The sequence below is a fragment of the Lissotriton helveticus genome, chromosome 10 (genome assembly GCF_964261635.1).
Source record: "Lissotriton helveticus chromosome 10, aLisHel1.1, whole genome shotgun sequence".
NCBI lineage: Eukaryota > Metazoa > Chordata > Amphibia > Caudata > Salamandridae > Lissotriton > Lissotriton helveticus.
The window spans coordinates 125,699,106-125,722,331 of NC_136071.1; positions in this window are offsets into that span (position 1 = coordinate 125,699,106).

Consider the following 23,226-nt stretch of genomic DNA (forward strand, 5'->3'; position numbering starts at 1 on the left):
AGACTGTGGGTAAGTAACCAAATTCTATAGAGCAACTATAATATGGTTCATGTGCTATAGGTACTTTGAACAAGAAAAACAAGTTGCCACAAATTCTTATGACGAAAACTTTCATATAAAAGATTGCTATGATATGTTTTTGCAGGTACTTTTCATATATGCAATTGCTGTAAAGTGTTATAAGAAAATCAAGTAATTAAGACATATAGTAGACTATAAGTTGTTTATTTAAAAATTCAATATATAAAAAAAAGACACCAATTGGTATTAAGTTTTTGCAATACAGGATACAAAACAAAATCTGCTCATCACAAAACATTCAATTCATTAATGATTTAAAATCATCTTTTTTGTATCTACTCCAGAAAAGACAAAAAAGAAATACAAGTTTAAAAATTACACATTTTGTTGTTTTTTTTATCGAAAAACTGTTGACGCGGCATTTCGGTGAATGTTTATTATTTCTTCACCTTCTTCAGGACAAAAGTTTTCAGTTTATCTAAATGTATTATTCAGAGACCCTGGAAAAGTCGTCTTCAGCTTACAATGGCATGGTACCCAAAAGGGAGAGAACGGTATTGTCCGCCAGTGATGTTTGAGTAGTGGGCTTCTATTATGATTCCTTATTGATTTAGAGCAACGTTGTAGATTCATATTCTGTCTGCCCTAAAAGGGGGTGGGAGGGGCTGTCATTGACGCTATCGACCCTTGGGCGTGCTCAGTCAGATACGCTTCTGTTGATCAGTCTCTTGCGATATTACGGCGGTTGGGACCTGTCACCCTCCTTGCCAAGACAGATATTGAGTCTGCTTTTGACCCCTGCCTGTTCCCCTAAATGATTATCACTTCCTGGGTTTTCAGTTAAAGGGTGAGTTTTATTATGACATGTGCATGCCAATAGGGTGTTCGACATCCTTCATCAATTTTGGGCAGTTTAGTTGCCTACTAGAGTGGATTTTCACTGAGCAAACTGGGTGTCAGGATGTTATTAACTATCTGGATGATTTCCTATTGATCATCCCACCAGGAGTGTGAGGGACCATAGGGGGCATTTATAGTACTTCTCGGGGAATTTAGGGGTTCCACTCGCTGCTGATAGAAAAGTGGAGCCTTCGATCCTGCATTACCTTCCTAGATATCGCAATCGACTCTGTGGCAGGTGAATCTTGCCACCAACCGGAGAAAGTCAGGGCATTCAGTGTGACAATCAACACAGTACTGTCCCACAAGAAGGTGATGCTACAGTAGCGTAAGGTACTGGTGCGCCAGCCTAATGTTGCCCTCAGGATTATTTCCATGGCATGCCTCTTCTCTCGATCCATACTTGGATAAATATAAATGGCAGGTTTGATGAAAAAGCACTATCACGCGAGGCTATCCCTTGAGGTCAAGGAGGATCTAAACATGTGGTCCTGTTTCCTAGACCAATTCAATGGCTCAGTTGTCAGGCCTGCATCACCCATTTTTAATCAGGCACTGGGCCTGTACCCGAATGCTGCAGGCAGTGTGGGGGTTTGGGCGAATCTGGGTACCAGATGGTGTTCAGGCGACTGAACTGCTTGCAATGAACAAAGTATAACAACAAATATTGCTCTCTGGGAGGTATTCCCCATTGAAGTGGCAGTTACCATTTGTTCATGTGAGTTCAGGAACAGGACGGTTACTTTTTGGTCAGATAACATGTCAGTGGTTGATGCCATTAACAGGCAAAGGGCCTCTTGCAGGCCACTCTTGAGACTTCTGAAAAACTTGACTCTCCTCTGTCTGAAACTCAGTGTGTTATTTAAAGACAGACGTCCCCAGACATGTCCCCAGAGTTCATAACAATGCAGCTGATCCTCTGTTTCGAAGTTTTCACCTGCATGCAGCAGAGAAGAGGACGGAGTTCCCGAAGGATCTGTGGAGGATTGGTGTCCTACCTTGTCTAGTTTAATTGCAGCTTCATTAGAGAGGCGCACAAGGATGATTTAAAAGCAAGCTATACAAACCTTTAGGGTTTTCTTGCAGAAAAATCACCTGGGACCCATGTTCTCAGTTAACTCCCTATGCTTTTTTGTTGAGGAATTGTCTGAACAGGGCAAGCCAGTATCGTATGCAAGGGCTAATGTATCAGCAATAGGGTTCTTTTCCAAGCTGCAAAGAACGCAAGATGTGGGCAATGGTTTTCTGGTTAGGAAGACCTTGGCCGGTTGAGCTGGGCAGGGTTCAGCATTCAAGGATGTTAGGAGACCATTTGATGTTCATAAACTTGCGGTTTTTATAAGCACCTTGAAGAAGGTGCACATCTCCCCATTTTTATGGTGCCTTTGTGATAGCGAGCAGCTCCAAGCAGGATCAATACAGCATCCTACGATGGGTGGATGCCCGCATTGTACAGGACAAACTAATCATCAGGCTTAGAAATTCCAAAACAGGCCAAGTTGCTAAGGGGGCCTACAAGTAACTTTGGGTAGCTACTGGTTCTTCCATCTGACTGGTGTCTTTTAGTAGCCATGCCTTCAAAAATCGTGTGGTTTGTTGATCAATCCTTTGTGCAGTATTTGGCATACCAGTTGCAGCAGCTCCGCAGACCAAAGCCACATGCATTAAGGAATATCTTCTTCAGATGGTGTGGAGTGGGAGGTCCTCAGAACCCTCAGGTGCGGCAGATAGTAGTGGAAATAAAAGGCTGTGAGGGACTTCAATTCCTGGACCTAATTGTCATGCATTTGGGTGGTAATGACCAAGTAAAGGTAGGCCAGAAATAATTGATGGAATGCCTGCTGAAGGAGTTTGCTGTTGGGCTGGGCATTCTCTGATGATTTCATTGCATGGTGCCACATGATACCTCGTTGCACTAGGGGTTAGGGAATTAGGCCAAGAGCTCTCGGTGTGTTGGTTTTGAGACTCAGCATGAAAATGGCCACACTACGGCCATCTGAGGAATATCCCAGGTGCATCTTTCTGATATGGTAACGGACCTCTTAATTGAGAACATTTGAGCATTCACTGAGTCTCTGTTCTTTGGTAGGGAGGGCTAATGACCTCATTGCCATTATTGTCCTTGTGGCGGAGGGTTTTTTCCACCAAAATTGTCTGTAACGTCAGCACTGGACAGCAATTCTTAGTTCTGTGAGGGAAATCTACACAAGCTTGTGGGCATAGTCTAACACTACTAACGCAGGGCAAGGAGCACTAGTCCCTGTTTTTACAGCCTTCTCCTTTGGCAGCTTGGTTTGTGGGGGGCGGACCATGTCAGGCAGTCAAGGGCACAAGGGGTTGGGATTGCCCACTAGGGATATAGGTTGTTTCACCTATGTGGTATGGGCAGATGTTCAGAAGAAAAGTATATGTAAATGTAAATGTTATGTAAATGTTTTTGAGCTTGTAAAGCGCACTGCTACCCGTCCATACGTTTCCTGGCGCTGTATAACTCTGGGGAACCCGTCCTGGCTTTCCCTGTGGGATGGTCCCTTGCTGGGAGTCCCCAAGGTGGAGCCAGGCATCCCCGGAATTGGTGGGGCCGTTGTGGAGATTAGGCAAGCTAATGCCCAGATTTGCTGAGTGGAACCCCTGATTTAGAGTAAGCACCGAAGCGAGAATTATCGAGTCCGCTGACCAAGGTCCACGACCCTGCCGCGACGGGAATTGAACCCTGGTCCCGGACCGACGTCTGCACTCAGGCCTGCCGCCTCTAACCAGTGAGCCACACTACTCCATATGCAGGTCTTAGTGCTGAGACATCTCAGGGAATGGCTCAATTGTAAATATATGCATGCTACAATCATCGCTATTGGCTATAGAATTTCATAGAAGTGTTGTTTGAATATTTTCACCTCGTATGGTTATTAGCTTGGGTGAAAAGCGATCTGTGGGTCAAGGACATTACAACACTTGTATCTGCCACCTGAATGCATGTAACCTTGTACTGTTGATATATGACTATACTTTAAAATCAATAAAAAGAATTATAAAAAAATACACATGCCATTTTACCCATGGTGGAGCAGTAGTGTTTGGTCATTGATTCTGTTGAGTTGGAGGTGGGCGTAGACCACACTGGGGATCTCAGGTCACTAAAGGTTTTAGCATACAGCTGGCTCACTCCTGTACCTTGCTCAAACATTGAGGGGTCGATTCCGATTCCGGAAAAACCGCTCCGAATAGCTGTTCGGAGCGTTTTTCCCGTACGAATCGTACCCTGCAACGTCCCGCGTACGTACGTACGTCGAAGTACGGTTCGTACCAGGAGCCAGACTCCGTACGAATCGTACAGAGACCGTACGACTCAAATCCCCGTACGAGTCTCCGTCGGAACCCGCTGTACGTGGATCTGTACGTCTCGCGGCTGGCTTATACGACCCAGCAAGTACGATACGTGTCGGGTACGCACCGTACGACCCTTTTTGTACGGGAGCTGAAAACAGCCGTAAAAGCAGAGTTTGCGCTGAAACAGGTACGGAACGCCCCCCCCGGGTACGGTGCGTACCCCCCATGATTGCAGGGGTACGCCCCGTATACCCAGCGTACATGGGGTACAGTGCGTACCCATGATCGCAGGGGTACGCACCGTACCCCATGTACGCTGGGTATACGGGGCATACCCCTTCGATCATGGGGGGTACGCACCGTACCCAATGTACGCTGGGTGTACGGGGCGTACCCCTGCGATCATAGGGGGTACACACCGTACGGTGTGTATGTGATTGTGCGCTTTTCCGTACGAATCGCCCTTACCTGACGTGGACCGTACGGATCGCGTCCTGATACCCCGGTCCGGATCGTACTCGTCGGGTCGTACGGCGTGTGTACGAGTCGTACGGAGAGGTCTCCGGATACGATTCGTACAGATGGTTTTTTTACCGGGTCGCAATCGACCCCTCAGGGTTGCAGCATGCAGAAGGCCATGTGCCCCGTGGTGTCCTGGACAGGTTCTGAGAGACAAATGTGTCTCCTTGTCAGAGTATTGCATGGCTTGTTTCCAGGGCTCACGAGTTTGCAATTTTGATTACACACAGACAAATATTACAAAGTGACAAATTTGCATATAATATTGACAGTGTTATTACCATAAAATACTGAACTTGAGACCTTAGTGTACTTTTGTTGTTCTTTCACATGTTAGTGAGCACTGTTGTGTAAGTCCTTCTGTGATCTAGAGTCTTGACCAAATTTTAGTCCTACTTTTATGTCTCATGCATGTCCCATTTCATTGGTCTGGCTTGACAGTGCAGCTGTTGCCTGACAATTATGTGATCATCACTAGAGAGGGGCTTTCGCTCCACCTATATGTTGGGAGCCAGAAGTACATGTTTTGATTGGGCAAAAAGTGTGTGCTTCCACAAAGAAGTGCTTGCCCTCTAGCCGCTGTGATCATTTTGCTTATTTATCTAACCACCTAAGGTTGAACTTTCAGGGGCACGTGCATGATATTAGAGTGCTATTAAAGTGCCTTATATATATAGGCAATTTATGTTGTTTTTCTCTGGCAGCAGCGCAGATGGGAGGAGGGCAGTCATTAACCTAAAAAGAGTTGTAGGTCTGACTTGACAATGCAACTGTCATCTGACCTTTCAATATATACCAATACTATTCTACAGTTCTTTACATCCACACAGATGTATATCTATGCCCATGCTATGTACTTGTAATGCTTCACATTAACAGACAGCTATACCTTTACAGCCAGACCTATTGGCATTGGCAATGTTTGTTTATTTATAAATTATAGTCACTATAATAGTATTGAAGTTTAGCATGTGCACTAAAATCACTTCACAATATTCCTTTGTGCTGCTGGCACAAAGTCCATAAGGCCAAAGTATGCATTAAACCATCATCTACATATATTCCATTGTGTGTTATCACTTGAATAATGCTACAGCAGTAAAATTGGAGCTTGCAATATGAATTTCTACACTTTCCCGAATTAGGATGTCATTTTTGCAGTTCGTTATGCAGACAATGATTCAACATGCTCAGTACCCCACTGAAAACTTAGTTGCAATTTGGAATAAAGATTTGGTTGTCTAATGGCTTCTCACCCATAGTCTGCAATTTGTATTTTTCCAGTGGACTTATTGAGCTATGAATAAATAGTCTTTGTACAGATGAAAATTGAAATAAAGCTCTTCACACCATTTTGCAATTTCTGCAAGAACAGGACGGAGAAAATAAAGTTTTCTGCATCGCATATGGCATTACGATTTTCGCAGACGACCAAATCCTGGACACCATTAAAAAAAATATTTATTATAGCCTTATAGCCCGCCGTAGTGGGCTATACCGGCCATTAAAGAACCGCTTCAGCATTAAAGTCCAGAGACGAAGGTGACGGCCTTTAACAAGGGAGCGGGACTTTAATGCCTGTATAGCCCAGCTACGGAGGGCTATAAGGCTATTAGAACATTCGCATCGTGTATCAAGAGGGAGAGAGAGGACCAGAAAGCTAGTCCGTATCCCCAGGTTTTCATGAAGTTAATCAAAAGGAGACTAGCTCGAGTAAAAAGGGTTAACAAAAATTATTAATTTTTAATTCAAGGACTCAAGTATGTTTCGTCAGGGGGTAGTGGCACCTGGTGGGTGTGCTCATGAAGCCCTCACCCACCAACCAAGTTGGTGGCATGCTTCATCATCGGGCCCACCCAGTGACACCTAACGTGTCCCGGGTGTGCTTCGACGCCTGATTACAGCGGAGCAGGTATATCGCTGAGTGTGCGGTGAAGAGTGTTATGGGATGTGGATTAAAACGGCTTGGCGGGGGTCCCAGTACCCGAAGGTAAATTAGACTTTAATACCTGGGCCACCGTCAGCGGTTACAAATAAGGCTGTTGGATGTTAGAGGCGAGTTACGACCTCCCACATCCTGAGACGGGTCAACATGTTTCAGCCAGTGCCTTATGAATATGCTGGCTTTCTTCAGGACGAATTAAAATATGTGTGTGTAATTAAAACTAGTGGGTGTGTAATTCAGACTATGTGTATACACGCCCTAAACTGTTTTTCTATGTGTGAGAGGGGGATTCCCTTCTCAAAACACCTGTACATATAACATGTAAGGACAAAGACAAAACATGCAAGGGGAAAAGAGAGTCACTTGAATGTATTGCATTATATACATCTGGCTGCCGACTTTATAGCGATGTGGGTGCAGGCTATAAGCGGCTACAGTGTAATGGTATTGGTGGTACCATTATGGTGAGGTTCGCACTGGAAGTTCGGGGGTGGAGTGGCTAAAACACGGTATTCACAACATTAGTGTATGAGTGGTAAAAGAAAAGAAAAGAAAACGCAAGAATTCTTTCTTACGCTAGTTTGAGTAGTATGCTACTTGAAGGCTGTGAAGTGGCAAGGGTTGGCCCTGTGGGGGAGAAAAAAGGTTTTGGCCACTTAGATTGAGGAGACCTGTGGGAGAGAAAAGCGCTTACCCGTGATGAAGGTGGTGGTTCGTCATACTCACAGAATTACTGGGCAGAGCCTGCTTTGGACCTGTAGTGCCTCCTTCGCAGTACCGGTAAGTAATGGCCATTGCTACTGGGGTTTTATACTGTGGTTGATTGAATAATTGTTCGCATCTGCATTGTAGGGGAAAGGGTAGAGAGACTCGATCTGCCGAGTCATTGTGCTTGCGAGGGCGCCCAGGTGCGTAAGGAGAAGTGGCGAGCGTTCGCGCATGCGTGGTACTAGACGCTCGTAAAGCGCATGTGTGGACTGTAGTGTTATGTCCGCACATGCGCATTGGGGGAGTGCGCGCGTGTTGTATAGTCGCGCATGTGCTGGCGGATGATTAGTGCCCTCATTGTGTTAGGGGCTTACAAGTACACTGGATTGGAATAAGTATAACACTGGCGCATTAGGGGTATAATCAGAGGACCCTCGTGGTACAATGCCACAACGATACTTTGGCCATATTCATGGGTGGAGTTCCAAGGCCTCAGTGTTTAGAATTGTAGGGCTCTATCCTCAAGGGGATATTTACAAGGGGTTCCTAGTAGGGTTGGCTCAGCAGGTGGATCAGGATGGTATTGGAGATATAGCCCTTGGGTCACGAGTATGTCAGGGAGTTCCAGGGGATGGCGTCGTTAAGACCCTCAGTGGCTGTAGAAAGGCGATATATCCATCGCTGTTCTTTACCCAGAAGTTTCTTGTCATTATCAATTGTGCTTTCAGGGATTTGGTCAATGATTGTCCAGTTTAAGTCATTGGGTGTATGGCAGTGGGTGATGAAGTGGTTAGTTAGTCTGCTCACATTTTTCTTGCTACTTATGGTGCTTCGATGCTCAGTTATTCTGGTTTTAATTTTTCGTGTTGTCATCCCCACATAGCGGAGGCCACACGTGCAAGTGAGAAGGTATATCACATTTCGTGAGTTACAGTTGGTGTGGTTGCGTTGGGTCCAGATTTTGTTGGGCTCAAGGTTCAAGGTTTTGGTGTGTGTAGTGAGGTGACACACACTACAGTCATTGCAGGGGTAGTGTCCAGTGATCTTGGGCAGTCCCCATGCATTCAGAACGGTGTTCATTGGTTGTTTTGGTTGTGGTCTGGGTCGGGTGCTCACCAGTTGATCTTTTAGATTGTTGCATCTCTTGTACGCAAATCTCGGTGTGTCCCATTTTCTCTGTCCAGAGTTGATTATCCTCCGATGTTTTTTAATGATTTTTGCTACTTCGTTGGACGCTGTGTTGTAGGTAGTAACACAGGTGATGGGTTGTTCCTGATCCTCCTTTGTGATGGTCTCAAGAAGAGCGTCGCGATTCTGATTTCTCGCCCTTTTCTGGGTTTTACGGATGATGGCTTTGGGGTAGCCACGACTTTCGAGTTTAGTGGCCAGGTCCGCTGATTGTGATTTGTAATCACTCATGTTGGTGCAGTTTCACCGTATGCGTAAAAACTGGCCAAATGGTAGATTCTCTTTGAGAGGGCGGGGGTGAAAGCTCGTGAAGTGGAGCAATGCATTCCTCGCGGTTGGTTTGTAGTATGTTGTTGTGATCAGGGTCCCGTCTTTGGCTGTGATGTCCAAATCTAGAAAGGGAAGTTGGTGGTTACTTGCTGTGCTGGTGAAGTTCAAATATTGATCCCTGGTGTTAAGCCAGGTCATGAATCTGTCAAGGTCGGTCTGGGATCCCTGCCAGATTACCAGAATGTCATCAATATACCTGTGCCATTTCAGGATGTGATGATTGAACGGGTTAGTTTCCACAGCGATGTTGGTGCGTTCAAAGTGGTGTACATACAATCCTGCCACGCTTGGGGCAAAAACGCTGCCCATGGATGTTCCATTCGTTTGTAAATAGAAGCTGCCTTCATGTTCAAAATAATTTTGTTTGAGAGCCAGAGTTGCACATGCTAGTATAAAATCCCTCGGAGTGTGGTAGGGCCAAGGGGATTCCATTAGGATGTCGTGGAGGACTTTCAAGGTGGCATCCTGGGGGAGACTGGTGTACAGGCTCTCCACATCTAACCCTACCAGAAGTTGTGTGTCAGGGTTGAAATCCATATTGTCTATGACCTGTAGAAGGTGTTTGGTATCTTTTATGTACGTGGGTGTTTTTTGCACCAAAGGGTTTAGGAAAAAGTCACAATATCGTGATAGTGGTTCCAACAAGGAGTTTATGCCTGACACGATAGGTCTGCTAGGAGGGGGAGTTTTACCCTTATGTACCTTGGGTACTGTGTAAAAGTACGGGGTCCTGGGGTGTGCCGGGCATAAATATTCTGCTTCCTGTTTGGAAATATGCTCCGCATCTGCTGCCCTCTTGACAAGTGCATGGATTGTTGTTCGTAGTCCTTCGGTTGGGTCCTGTTCCAATCTACGGTAGTTCCTGTTGTCGCTTAAGAGTCTGCGACACTCAGTGTCGTAGTCTGTCTTGTCCTGCAGGACGATGCCTCCCCCCTTGTCAGCTGGTTTTATGACAAGTGTGGGGTTGTTTTGTAGGCGTTGTATGGTTTGCCTGTCTTCCCAGGACAGATTGTTGAAGTGATTGGTTGGGTTGAGGTTCTCAATGTCATTGTATACAGCTTGTTTAAACGTTGTGATTTCGGGAGGGATGGTGGAGGGAGGAGGGACAAACGTGGATTTGGTTCTGAGGCCCGTGATGTTGGGGTTCTCGTGGGGTTGCTCAATTTCTGGAGTTGGTTTTTCAAAGAAAGATTTCAATTTAAGTTTTCTGAAAAATTGCGCCAATTCAACGTGTAGTTGAAATTTGTCGAGTCTGGTGGTTGGCACAAAAGACAGTCCTTTTTCCAGGACTGACTGTTCTCTGTGGGACAGTGAGGTGCTGGATAGATTAAATACCAGTGATGGTCGGTCAGTGGGGCTCAGTCTTTGCTCGGTGCTGGCGTTGCTTCTTTCGCCTTCTGGCGTGTGTTCGAGCTCACTGGGTTCTCCTCCTCGGCCCAGTGGACCTGCGTGTGTTGTTGATTTGGTCTTCGTCTGCCCCGAGCTCTTCGGCCCTGTCCTAAAAAAGGAATGTGTGGGCCCTGGTTGCCTGCGAATAATGGCATTGGTCCCGGGGGATACATGGGAGGAAAACCATAATAGGGATTCTGCATGTGACCAAAGTTTGGTGGGAAGCCGTAGAAGGGGCCTTGTTGCCCTCCTTGCCAGTTGTTAGGCCAACGTTGTCCTCTTCTTCCTCTTCCTCCTCCTCCTCGTTTTTGTGAGCCGCTGCTGGAGTCGCTGGAAATAGAACTATCATCACCTGAAGAGTTGGACATATTGGTGTCCTTGATTTGCGGTGTGTAGTCCTCTTCTGAGTATGGATACACTTTTGCATAACTGAATTTTTTGAGATCTTTGTCAAATGTTTTGATTTTGGCTTGAGTCAGGTATTCCTTGTACTCATTAATTTCTCTATTTTGGTCATGTAGCTTCTTCTTGAATGCAGTGATGGTAGCTTTGAAGTGGCTCTCTGTGGCTTGGATTTCAATCAAGATAGCATCCGATTGTCGCTTTGCTGTTTTGATGATGAGTATCATCCAGTCCCTGGTGCAATGCCAGGCGATCTGGGCCCAGTCCTTCCTGAAGGTAGGGTCATCAAGGAAGATTCTGGGTGCGTTGGTTACTAGAAGGCCCCTTGGAGCCGTATTGGTTCTAAGATACTGGGCTAGGATAGTCCCATGAAGGATGGTTCGTATTCTGTTGCGCTTTTTCTCAGTTAAGGTCTCCCAATCGGTAGTTTGTGCGATGGTATTAGCGATGTTGAAGTCCGCTTGGAAGGAAGGGTCAGATAGTATATCTGCCACGTCACTCTCAGTAAAGGTCAGGCCATGGTTTTCCGCCATGGTTTAGGTTATACTCTCGCAGCTGTGCGCTGCCAATATTATCGTGTATCAAGAGGGAGAGAGAGGACCAGAAAGCTAGTCCGTATTCCCCAGGTTTATATGAAGTTAATCAAAAGGAGACTAGCTCGAGTAAAAAGGGTTAACAAAAATTATAAATTTTTAATTCAAGGACTCAAGTATGTTTCGTCAGGGGGTAGTGGCACCTGGTGGGTGTGCTCATGAAGCCCTCACCCACCAACCTAGTTGGGGGCATGCTTCATCATCGGGCCCACCCAGTGACACCTAACGTGTCCCAGGTGTGCTTCGACGCCTGATTACAGCGGAGCAGGTATATCGCTGAGTGTGCGGTGAAGAGTGTTATGGGATGTGGATTAAAACGGCTTGGCAGGGGTCCCAGTACCCGAAGGTAAATTAGACTTTAATACCTGGGCCACCGTCAGCGGTTAAAAATAAGGCTGTTGGATGTTAGAGGCGAGTTACGACCTCCCACATCCTGAGACGGGTCAACATGTTTCAGCCAGTGCCTTATGAATATGCTGGCTTTCTTCAGGACGAATTAAAATATGTGTGTGTAATTAAAACTAGTGGGTGTGTAATTCAGACTATGTGTATACACGCCCTAAAGTGTTTTTCTATGTGTGAGAGGGGGATTCCCTTCTCAAAACACCTGTACATATAACATGTAAGGACAAAGACAAAACATGCAAGGGGAAAAGAGAGTCACTTGAATGTATTGCATTATATACATCTGGCTGCCGACTTTATAGCGATGTGGGTGCAGGCTATAAGCGGCTACAGTGTAATGGTATTGGTGGTACCATTATGGTGAGGTTCGCACTGGAAGTTCGGGGGTGGAGTGGCTAAAACACGGTATTCACAACATTAGTGTATGAGTGGTAAAAGAAAAGAAAAGAAAAGAAAACGCAAGAATTCTTTCTTACGCTAGTTTGAGTAGTATGCTACTTCAAGGCTGTGAAGTGGCAAGGGTTGGCCCTGTGGGGGAGAAAAAAGGTTTTGGCCACTTAGATTGAGGAGATCTGTGGGAGAGAAAAGCGCTTACCCGTGATGAAGGTGGTGGTTCGTCATACTCACAGAATTACTGGGCAGAGCCTGCTTTGGACCTGTAGTGCCTCCTTCGCAGTACCGGTAAGTAATGGCCATTGCTGCTGGGGTTTTATACTGTGGTTGATTGAATAATTGTTCGCATCTGCATTGTAGGGGAAAGGGTAGAGAGACTCGATCTGCCGAGTCATTGTGCTTGCGAGGGCGCCCAGGTGCATAAGGAGAAGTGGCGAGCGTTCGCGCTTGCGTGGTACTAGACGCTCGTAAAGCGCATGTGTGGACTGTAGTGTTATGTTCGCACATGCGCATTGGGGGAGTGCGCGCGTGTTGTATAGTCGCGCATGTGCTGGCGGATGATTAGTGCCCTCATTGTGTTAGGGGCTTACAAGTACACTGGATTGGAATAAGTTTAACACTGGCGCATTAGGGGTATAATCAGAGGACCCTCGTGGTACAATGCCACAACGATACTGTGGCCATATTCATGGGTGGAGTTCCAAGGCCTCAGTGTTTAGAATTGTAGGGCTCTATCCTCAAGGGGATATTTACAAGGGGTTCCTAGTAGGGTTGGCTCAGCAGGTGGATCAGGATGGTATTGGAGATATAGCCCTTGGGTCACGAGTATGTCAGGGAGTTCCAGGGGATGGCGTCGTTAAGACCCTCAGTGGCTGTAGAAAGGCGATATATCCATCGCTGTTCTCTACCCAGAAGTTTCTTGTCATTATCAATTGTGCTTTCAGGGATTTGATCAATGATTGTCCAGTTTAAGTCATTGGGTGTATGGCAGTGGGTGATGAAGTGGTTAGTTAGTCTGCTCACATTTTTCTTGCATCTTATGGTGCTTCGATGCTCAGTTATTCTGGTTTTAATTTTTCGTGTTGTCATCCCCACATAGCGGAGGCCACACGTGTAAGTGAGAAGGTATATCACATTTCGTGAGTTACAGTTGGTGTGGTTGCGTTGGGTCCAGATTTTGTTGGGCTCAAGGTTCAAGGTGTTTGGTGTGTGTAGTGAGGTGACACACACTACAGTCATTGCAGGGGTAGTGTCCGGTGATCTTGGGCAGTCCCCATGCATTCAGAACGGTGTTCATTGGTTGTTTTGGTTGTGGTCTGGGTCGGGTGCTCACCAGTTGATCTTTTAGATTGTTGCATCTCTTGTACGCAAATCTCGGTGTGTCCCATTTTCTCTGTCCAGAGTTGATTATCCTCCGATGTTTTTTAATGATTTTTGCTACTTCGTTGGACGCTGTGTTGTAGGTAGTAACACAGGTGATGGGTTGTTCCTGATCCTCCTTTGTGATGGTCTCAAGAAGAGCGTCGCGATTCTGATTTCTCGCCCTTTTCTGGGTTTTACGGATGATGGCTTTGGGGTAGCCACGACTTTCGAGTTTAGTGGCCAGGTCCGCTGATTGTGATTTGTAATCACTCATGTTGGTGCAGTTTCTCCGTATGCGTAAAAACTGGCCAAATGGTAGATTCTCTTTGAGAGGGCGGGGTTGAAAGCTTGTGAAGTGGAGCAATGCATTCCTCGCGGTTGGTTTGTAGTATGTTGTTGTGATCAGGGTCCCGTCTTTGGCTGTGATGTCCAAATCTAGAAAGGGAAGTTGGTGGTTACTTGCTGTGCTGGTGAAGTTCAAATATTGATCCCTGGTGTTAAGCCAGGTCATGAATCTGTCAAGGTCGGTCTGGGATCCCTGCCAGATTACCAGAATGTCATCAATATACCTGTGCCATTTCAGGATGTGATGATTGAACGGGTTAGTTTCCACAGCGATGTTGGTGCGTTCAAAGTGGTGTACATACAATCCTGCCACGCTTGGGGCGAAAACGCTGCCCATGGATGTTCCATTCGTTTGTAAATAGAAGCTGCCTTCATGTTCAAAATATTTTTGTTTGAGAGCCAGAGTTGCACATGCTAGTATAAAATCCCTCGGAGTGTGGTAGGGCCAAGGGGATTCCATTAGGATGTCGTGGAGGACTTTCAAGGTGGCATCCTGGGGGAGACTGGTGTACAGGCTCTCCACATCTAACCCTACCAGAAGTTGTGTGTCAGGGTTGAAATCCATATTGTCTATGACCTGTAGAAGGTGTTTGGTATCTTTTATGTACGTGGGTGTTTTTTGCACCAAAGGGTTTAGGAAAAAGTCACAATATCGTGATAGTGGTTCCAACAAGGAGTTTATGCCTGACACGATAGGTCTGCCAGGAGGGGGAGTTTTACCCTTATGTACCTTGGGTACTGTGTAAAAGTACGGGGTCCTGGGGTGTGCCGGGCATAAATATTCTGCTTCCTGTTTGGAAATATGCTCCGCATCTGCTGCCCTCTTGACAAGTGCATGGATTGTTGTTCGTAGTCCTTCGGTTGGGTCCTGTTCCAATCTACGGTAGTTCCTGTTGTCGCTTAAGAGTCTGCGACACTCAGTGTCGTAGTCTGTCTTGTCCTGCAGGACGATGCCTCCCCCCTTGTCAGCTGGTTTTATGACAAGTGTGGGGTTGTTTTGTAGGCGTTGTATGGTTTGCCTGTCTTCCCAGGACAGATTGTTGAAGTGATTGGTTGGGTTGAGGTTCTCAATGTCATTGTATACAGCTTGTTTAAACGTTGTGATTTCGGGAGGGATGGTGGAGGGAGGAGGGACAAACGTGGATTTGGTTCTGAGGCCCGTGATGTTGGGGTTCTCGTGGGGTTGCTCAATTTCTGGAGTTGGTTTTTCAAAGAAAGATTTCAATTTAAGTTTTCTGAAAAATTGCGCCAATTCAACGTGTAGTTGAAATTTGTCGAGTCTGGTGGTTGGCACAAAAGACAGTCCTTTTTCCAGGACTGACTGTTCTCTGTGGGACAGTGAGGTGCTGGATAGATTAAATACCAGTGATGGTCGGTCAGTGGGGCTCAGTCTTTGCTCGGTGCTGGCGTTGCTTCTTTCGCCTTCTGGCGTGTGTTTGAGCTCACTGGGTTCTCCTCCTCGGCCCAGTGGACCTGCGTGTGTTGTTGATTTGGTCTTCGTCTGCCCCGAGCTCTTCGGCCCTGTCCTAAAAAAGGAATGTGTGGGCCCTGGTTGCCTGCGAATAATGGCATTGGTCCCGGGGGATACATGGGAGGAAAACCATAATAGGGATTCTGCATGTGACCAAAGTTTGGTGGGAAGCCGTAGAAGGGGCCTTGTTGCCCTCCTTGCCAGTTGTTAGGCCAGCGTTGTCCTCTTCTTCCTCTTTCTCCTCCTCCTCGTTTTTGTGAGCCGCTGCTGGAGTCGCTGGAAATAGAACTATCATCACCTGAAGAGTTGGACATATTGGTGTCCTTGATTTGCGGTGTGTAGTCCTCTTCTGAGTATGGATACACTTTTGCATAACTGAATTTTTTTAGATCTTTGTCAAATTTTTTGATTTTGGCTTGAGTCAGGTATTCCTTGTACTCATTAATTTCTCTATTTTGGTCATGTAGCTTCTTCTTGAATGCAGTGATGGTAGCTTTGAAGTGGCTCTCTGTGGCTTGGATTTCAATCAAGATAGCATCCGATTGTCGCTTTGCTGTTTTGATGATGAGTATCATCCAGTCCCTGGTGCAATGCCAGGCGATCTGGGCCCAGTCCTTCCTGAAGGTAGGGTCATCAAGGAAGATTCTGGGTGCGTTGGTTACTAGAAGGCCCCTTGGAGCCGTATTGGTTCTAAGATACTGGGCTAGGATAGTCCCATGAAGGATGGTTCGTATTCTGTTGCGCTTTTTCTCAGTTAAGGTCTTCCAATCGGTAGTTTGTGCGATGGTATTAGCGATGTTGAAGTCCGCTTGGAAGGAAGGGTCAGATAGTATATCTGCCACGTCACTCTCAGTAAAGGTCAGGCCATGGTTTTCCGCCATGGTTTAGGTTATACTCTCGCAGCTGTGCGCTGCCAATATTATCGTGTATCAAGAGGGAGAGAGAGGACCAGAAAGCTAGTCCGTATTCCCCAGGTTTATATGAAGTTAATCAAAAGGAGACTAGCTCGAGTAAAAAGGGTTAACAAAAATTATAAATTTTTAATTCAAGGACTCAAGTATGTTTCGTCAGGGGGTAGTGGCACCTGGTGGGTGTGCTCATGAAGCCCTCACCCACCAACCTAGTTGGGGGCATGCTTCATCATCGGGCCCACCCAGTGACACCTAACGTGTCCCGGGTGTGCTTCGACGCCTGATTACAGCGGAGCAGGTATATCGCTGAGTGTGCGGTGAAGAGTGTTATGGGATGTGGATTAAAACGGCTTGGCAGGGGTCCCAGTACCCGAAGGTAAATTAGACTTTAATACCTGGGCCACCGTCAGCGGTTAAAAATAAGGCTGTTGGATGTTAGAGGCGAGTTACGACCTCCCACATCCTGAGACGGGTCAACATGTTTCAGCCAGTGCCTTATGAATATGCTGGCTTTCTTCAGGACGAATTAAAATATGTGTGTGTAATTAAAACTAGTGGGTGTGTAATTCAGACTATGTGTATACATGCCCTAAAGTGTTTTTCTATGTGTGAGAGGGGGATTCCCTTCTCAAAACACCTGTACATATAACATGTAAGGACAAAGACAAAACATGCAAGGGGAAAAGAGAGTCACTTGAATGTATTGCATTATATACATCTGGCTGCCGACTTTATAGCGATGTGGGTGCAGGCTATAAGCGGCTACAGTGTAATGGTATTGGTGGTACCATTATGGTGAGGTTCGCACTGGAAGTTCGGGGGTGGAGTGGCTAAAACACGGTATTCACAACATTAGTGTATGAGTGGTAAAAGAAAAGAAAAGAAAAGAAAACGCAAGAATTCTTTCTTACGCTAGTTTGAGTAGTATGCTACTTCAAGGCTGTGAAGTGGCAAGGGTTGGCCCTGTGGGGGAGAAAAAAGGTTTTGGCCACTTAGATTGAGGAGATCTGTGGGAGAGAAAAGCGCTTACCCGTGATGAAGGTGGTGGTTCGTCATACTCACAGAATTACTGGGCAGAGCCTGCTTTGGACCTGTAGTGCCTCCTTCACAGTACCGGTAAGTAATGGCCATTGCTGCTGGGGTTTTATACTGTGGTTGATTGAATAATTGTTCGCATCTGCATTGTAGGGGAAAGGGTTGAGAGACTCGATCTGCCGAGTCATTGTGCTTGCGAGGGCGCCCAGGTGCGTAAGGAGAAGTGGCGAGCGTTCGCGCATGCGCGGTACTAGACGCTCGTAAAGCGCATGTGTGGACTGTAGTGTTATGTTCGCACATGCGCATTGGGGGAGTGCGCGCGTGTTGTATAGTCGCGCATGTGCTGGCGGATGATTAGTGCCCTCATTGTGTTAGGGGCTTACAAGTACACTGGATTGGAATACGTTTAACACTGGCGCATTAGGGGTATAATCAGAGGACCCTCGTGGTACAATGCCACAACGATACTGTGGCCATATTCATGGGTGGAGTTCCAAGGCCTCAGTGTTTAGAATTGTAGGGCTCTATCCTCAAGGGGATATTTACAAGGGGTTCCTAGTAGGGTTGGCTCAGCAGGTGGATCAGGATGGTATTGGAGATATAGCCCTTGGGTCACGAGTATGTCAGGGAGTTCCAGGGGATGGCGTCGTTAAGACCCTCAGTGGCTGTAGAAAGGCGATATATCCATCGCTGTTCTTTACCCAGAAGTTTCTTGTCATTATCAATTGTGCTTTCAGGGATTTGATCAATGATTGTCCAGTTTAAGTCATTGGGTGTATGGCAGTGGGTGATGAAGTGGTTAGTTAGTCTGCTCACATTTTTCTTGCATCTTATGGTGCTTCGATGCTCAGTTATTCTGGTTTTAATTTTTCGTGTTGTCATCCCCACATAGCGGAGGCCACACGTGCAAGTGAGAAGGTATATCACATTTCGTGAGTTACAGTTGGTGTGGTTGCGTTGGGTCCAGATTTTGTTGGGCTCAAGGTTCAAGGTTTTGGTGTGTGTAGTGAGGTGACACACACTACAGTCATTGCAGGGGTAGTGTCCAGTGATCTTGGGCAGTCCCCATGCATTCAGAACGGTGTTCATTGGTTGTTTTGGTTGTGGTCTGGGTCGGGTGCTCACCAGTTGATCTTTTAGATTGTTGCATCTCTTGTACGCAAATCTCGGTGTGTCCCATTTTCTCTGTCCAGAGTTGATTATCCTCCGATGTTTTTTAATGATTTTTGCTACTTCGTTGGACGCTGTGTTGTAGGTAGTAACACAGGTGATGGGTTGTTCCTGATCCTCCTTTGTGATGGTCTCAAGAAGAGCGTCGCGATTCTGATTTCTCGCCCTTTTCTGGGTTTTACGGATGATGGCTTTGGGGTAGCCACGACTTTCGAGTTTAGTGGCCAGGTCCGCTGATTGTGATTTGTAATCACTCATGTTGGTGCAGTTTCTCCGTATGCGTAAAAACTGGCCAAATGGTAGATTCTCTTTGAGAGGGCGGGGGTGAAAGCTCGTGAAGTGGAGCAATGCATTCCTCGCGGTTGGTTTGTAGTATGTTGTTGTGATCAGGGTCCCGTCTTTGGCTGTGATGTCCAAATCTAGAAAGGGAAGTTGGTGGTTACTTGCTGTGCTGGTGAAGTTCAAATATTGATCCCTGGTGTTAAGCCAGGTCATGAATCTGTCAAGGTCGGTCTGGGATTCCTGCCAGATTACCAGAATGTCATCAATTAACCTGTGCCATTTCAGGATGTGATGATTGAACGGGTTAGTTTCCACAGCGATGTTGGTGCGTTCAAAGTGGTGTACATACAATCCTGCCACGCTTGGGGCGAAAACGCTGCCCATGGATGTTCCATTCGTTTGTAAATAGAAGCTGCCTTCATGTTCAAAATAATTTTGTTTGAGAGCCAGAGTTGCACATGCTAGTATAAAATCCCTCGGAGTGTGGTAGGGCCAAGGGGATTCCATTAGGATGTCGTGGAGGACTTTCAAGGTGGCATCCTGGGGGAGACTGGTGTACAGGCTCTCCACATCTAACCCTACCAGAAGTTGTGTGTCAGGGTTGAAATCCATATTGTCTATGACCTGTAGAAGGTGTTTGGTATCTTTTATGTACGTGGGTGTTTTTTGCACCAAAGGGTTTAGGAAAAAGTCACAATATCGTGATAGTGGTTCCAACAAGGAGTTTATGCCTGACACGATAGGTCTGCCAGGAGGGGGAGTTTTACCCTTATGTACCTTGGGTACTGTGTAAAAGTACGGGGTCCTGGGGTGTGCCGGGCATAAATATTCTGCTTCCTGTTTGGAAATATGCTCCGCATCTGCTGCCCTCTTGACAAGTGCATGGATTGTTGTTCGTAGTCCTTCGGTTGGGTCCTGTTCCAATCTACGGTAGTTCCTGTTGTCGCTTAAGAGTCTGCGACACTCAGTGTCGTAGTCTGTCTTGTCCTGCAGGACGATGCCTCCCCCCTTGTCAGCTGGTTTTATGACAAGTGTGGGGTTGTTTTGTAGGCGTTGTATGGTTTGCCTGTCTTCCCAGGACAGATTGTTGAAGTGATTGGTTGGGTTGAGGTTCTCAATGTCATTGTATACAGCTTGTTTAAACGTTGTGATTTCGGGAGGGATGGTGGAGGGAGGAGGGACAAACGTGGATTTGGTTCTGAGGCCCGTGATGTTGGGGTTCTCGTGGGGTTGCTCAATTTCTGGAGTTGGTTTTTCAAAGAAAGATTTCAATTTTAAGTTTTCTGAAAAATTGCGCCAAATCAACGTGTAGTTGAAATTTGTCGAGTCTGGTGGTTGGCACAAAAGACAGTCCTTTGTCCAGGACTGACTGTTCTCTGTGGGACAGTGAGGTCCTGGATAGATTAAATACCAGTGATGGTCGGTCAGTGGGGCTCAGTGTTTGCTCGGTGCTGGCGTTGCTTCTTTCGCCTTCTGGCGTGTGTTCGAGCTCACTGGGTTCTCCTCCTCGGCCCAGTGGACCTGCGTGTGTTGTTGATTTGGTCTTCGTCGGCCCCGAGCTCTTCGGCCCTGTCCTAAAAAAGGAATGTGTGGGCCCTGGTTGCCTGCGAATAATGGCATTGGTCCCGGGGGATACATGGGAGGAAAACCATAATAGGGATTCTGCATGTGACCAACGTTTGGTGGGAAGGCGTAGAAGGGGCCTTGTTGCCCTCCTTGCCAGTTGTTAGGCCAGCGTTGTCCTCTTCTTCCTCTTCCTCCTCCTCGTTTTTCTGAGCCGCTGCTGGAGTCGCTGGAAATAGAACTATCATCACCTGAAGAGTTGGACATATTGGTGTCCTTGATTTGCGGTGTGTAGTCCTCTTCTGAGTATGGATACACTTTTGCATAACTGAATTTTTTGAGATCTTTGTCAAATTTTTTGATTTTGGCTTGAGTCAGGTATTCCTTGTACTCATTAATTTCTCTATTTTGGTCATCTAGCTTCTTCTTGAATGCAGTGATGGTAGCTTTGAAGTGGCTCTCTGTGGCTTGGATTTCAATCATGATAGCATCCGATAGTCGCTTTGCTGTTTTGATGATGAGTATCATCCAGTCCCTGGTGCAATGCCAGGCGATCTGGGCCCAGTCCTTCCTGAAGGTAGGGTCATCAAGGAAGATTCTGGGTGCGTTGGTTACTAGAAGGCCCCTTGGAGCCTTATTGGTTCTAAGATACTGGGCTAGGATAGTCCCATGAAGGATGGTTCGTATTCTGTTGCGCTTTTTCTCAGTTAAGGTCTCCCAATCGGTAGTTTGTGCGATGGTATTAGCGATGTTGAAGTTCGCTTGGAAGGACGGGTCAGATAGTATATCTGCCACGTCACTCTCAGTAAAGGTCAGGCCATGGTTTTCCGCCATGGTTTAGGTTATACTCTCGCAGCTGTGCGCTGCCAATATTATCGTGTATCAAGAGGGAGAGAGAGGACCAGAAAGCTAGTCCGTATTCCCCAGGTTTATATGAAGTTAATCAAAAGGAGACTAGCTTGAGTAAAAAGGGTTAACAAAAATTATTAATTTTTAATTCAAGGACTCAAGTATGTTTCGTCAGGGGGTAGTGGCACCTGGTGGGTGTGCTCATGAAGCCCTCACCCACCAACCTAGTTGGTGGCATGCTTCATCATCGGGCCCACCCAGTGACACCTAACGTGTCCCGGGTGTGCTTCGACGCCTGATTACAGCGGAGCAGGTATATCGCTGAGTGTGCGGTGAAGAGTGTTATGGGATGTGGATTAAAACGGCTTGGCGGGGGTCCCAGTACCCGAAGGTAAATTAGACTTTAATACCTGGGCCACCGTCAGCGGTTAAAAATAAGGCTGTTGGATGTTAGAGGCGAGTTACGACCTCCCACATCCTGAGACGGGTCAACATGTTTCAGCCAGTGCCTTATGCATATGCTGGCTTTCTTCAGGACGAATTAAAATATGTGTGTGTAATTAAAACTAGTGGGTGTGTAATTCAGACTATGTGTATACACGCCCTAAAGTGTTTTTCTATGTGTGAGAGGGGGATTCCCTTCTCAAAACACCTGTACATATAACATGCAAGGACAAAGACAAAACATGCAAGGGGAAAAGAGAGTCACTTGAATGTATTGCATTATATACATCTGGCTGCCGACTTTATAGCGATGTGGGTGCAGGCTATAAGCGGCTACAGTGTAATGGTATTGGTGGTACCATTACGGTGAGGTTCGCACTGGAAGTTCGGGGGTGGAGTGGCTAAAACACGGTATTCACAACATTAGTGTATGAGTGGTAAAAGAAAAGAAAAGAACAGAAAACGCAAGAATTCTTTCTTATGCTAGTTTGAGTAGTATGCTACTTCAAGGCTGTGAAGTGGCAAGGGTTGGCCCTGTGGGGGAGAAAAAAGTTTTTGGCTACTTAGATTGACGAGACCTGTGGGAGAGAAAAGCGCTTACCCGTGATGAAGGTGGTGGTTCGTCATACTCACAGAATTACTGGGCAGAGCCTGCTTTGGACCTGTAGTGCCTCCTTCGCAGTACCGGTAAGTAATTGCCATTGCTGCTGGGGTTTTATACTGTGGTTGATTGAATAATTGTTCGTATCTGCATTGTAGGGGAAAGGGTAGAGAGACTCGATCTGCTGATTCGTCCTGAAGAAAGCCAGCATATTCATAAGGCACTGGCTGAAACATGTTGACCCGTCTCAGGATGTGGGAGGTCGTAACTCGCCTCTAACATCCAACAGCCTTTTTTTTTTTTTTTTTTTAAACCTTTATTAGCATTAAGCAGTTACATTCAGAGTATACCAACCGTCACGGTTGAACATAGGTATAGAGGTAGAGTATGCAAATAATGTAAAACAGGAGCAATGCAAAGGTACACCTCACAAATCTATGCTGTAACTCAGGAGAACTCAGTACCGATATGGCCACAGGATTAGGGAAGGTTTGTTTTTTTAAATTAAAGTTAAAGAAGAGCAGGATCTGATACCGCACAATTAGACCTTTCCAAAGCCAGGGTTACACATGAAATAGGATATTCACAGCAGGACCGTCGTAGGCAGGATATTCATGTCAGGACGTAGAAACAGGATATTCAATAAACATTACATGTCCCCACCAAGACCGTGTCCGCCCGCCGTGTAATAAAGCATTAAAAAAAAACATACACCATTTATCTGAACCAGGAAAACGCACGGAGAGTCACCTCTAATCAGACCCGCAAGAAAGAGAAAAGAAGAAAGAAAGGAAAGCAAAAATTTAAAGGAAGAATAAAGGCCATAGAACAGAAGAGAAAAATGAAAAACAAAAATACCCCACCCCCATCCCCCCACCCTGCACCCCTGCATACAGCTACGGCCTACCCCCTTAGCAGCGTGCCTGTCGCCCCGTATCTAAACCCGAAATATAGAGAAGAGAGACAACGAGGAGAGAAAGAGACAATATTCCACACAAAGATAAAAAATAAAAAAAAAAAGGGAAAGAAAACCCCACGATAGGGAAAGATGAAGACATGGAGGGTCCCCAGTA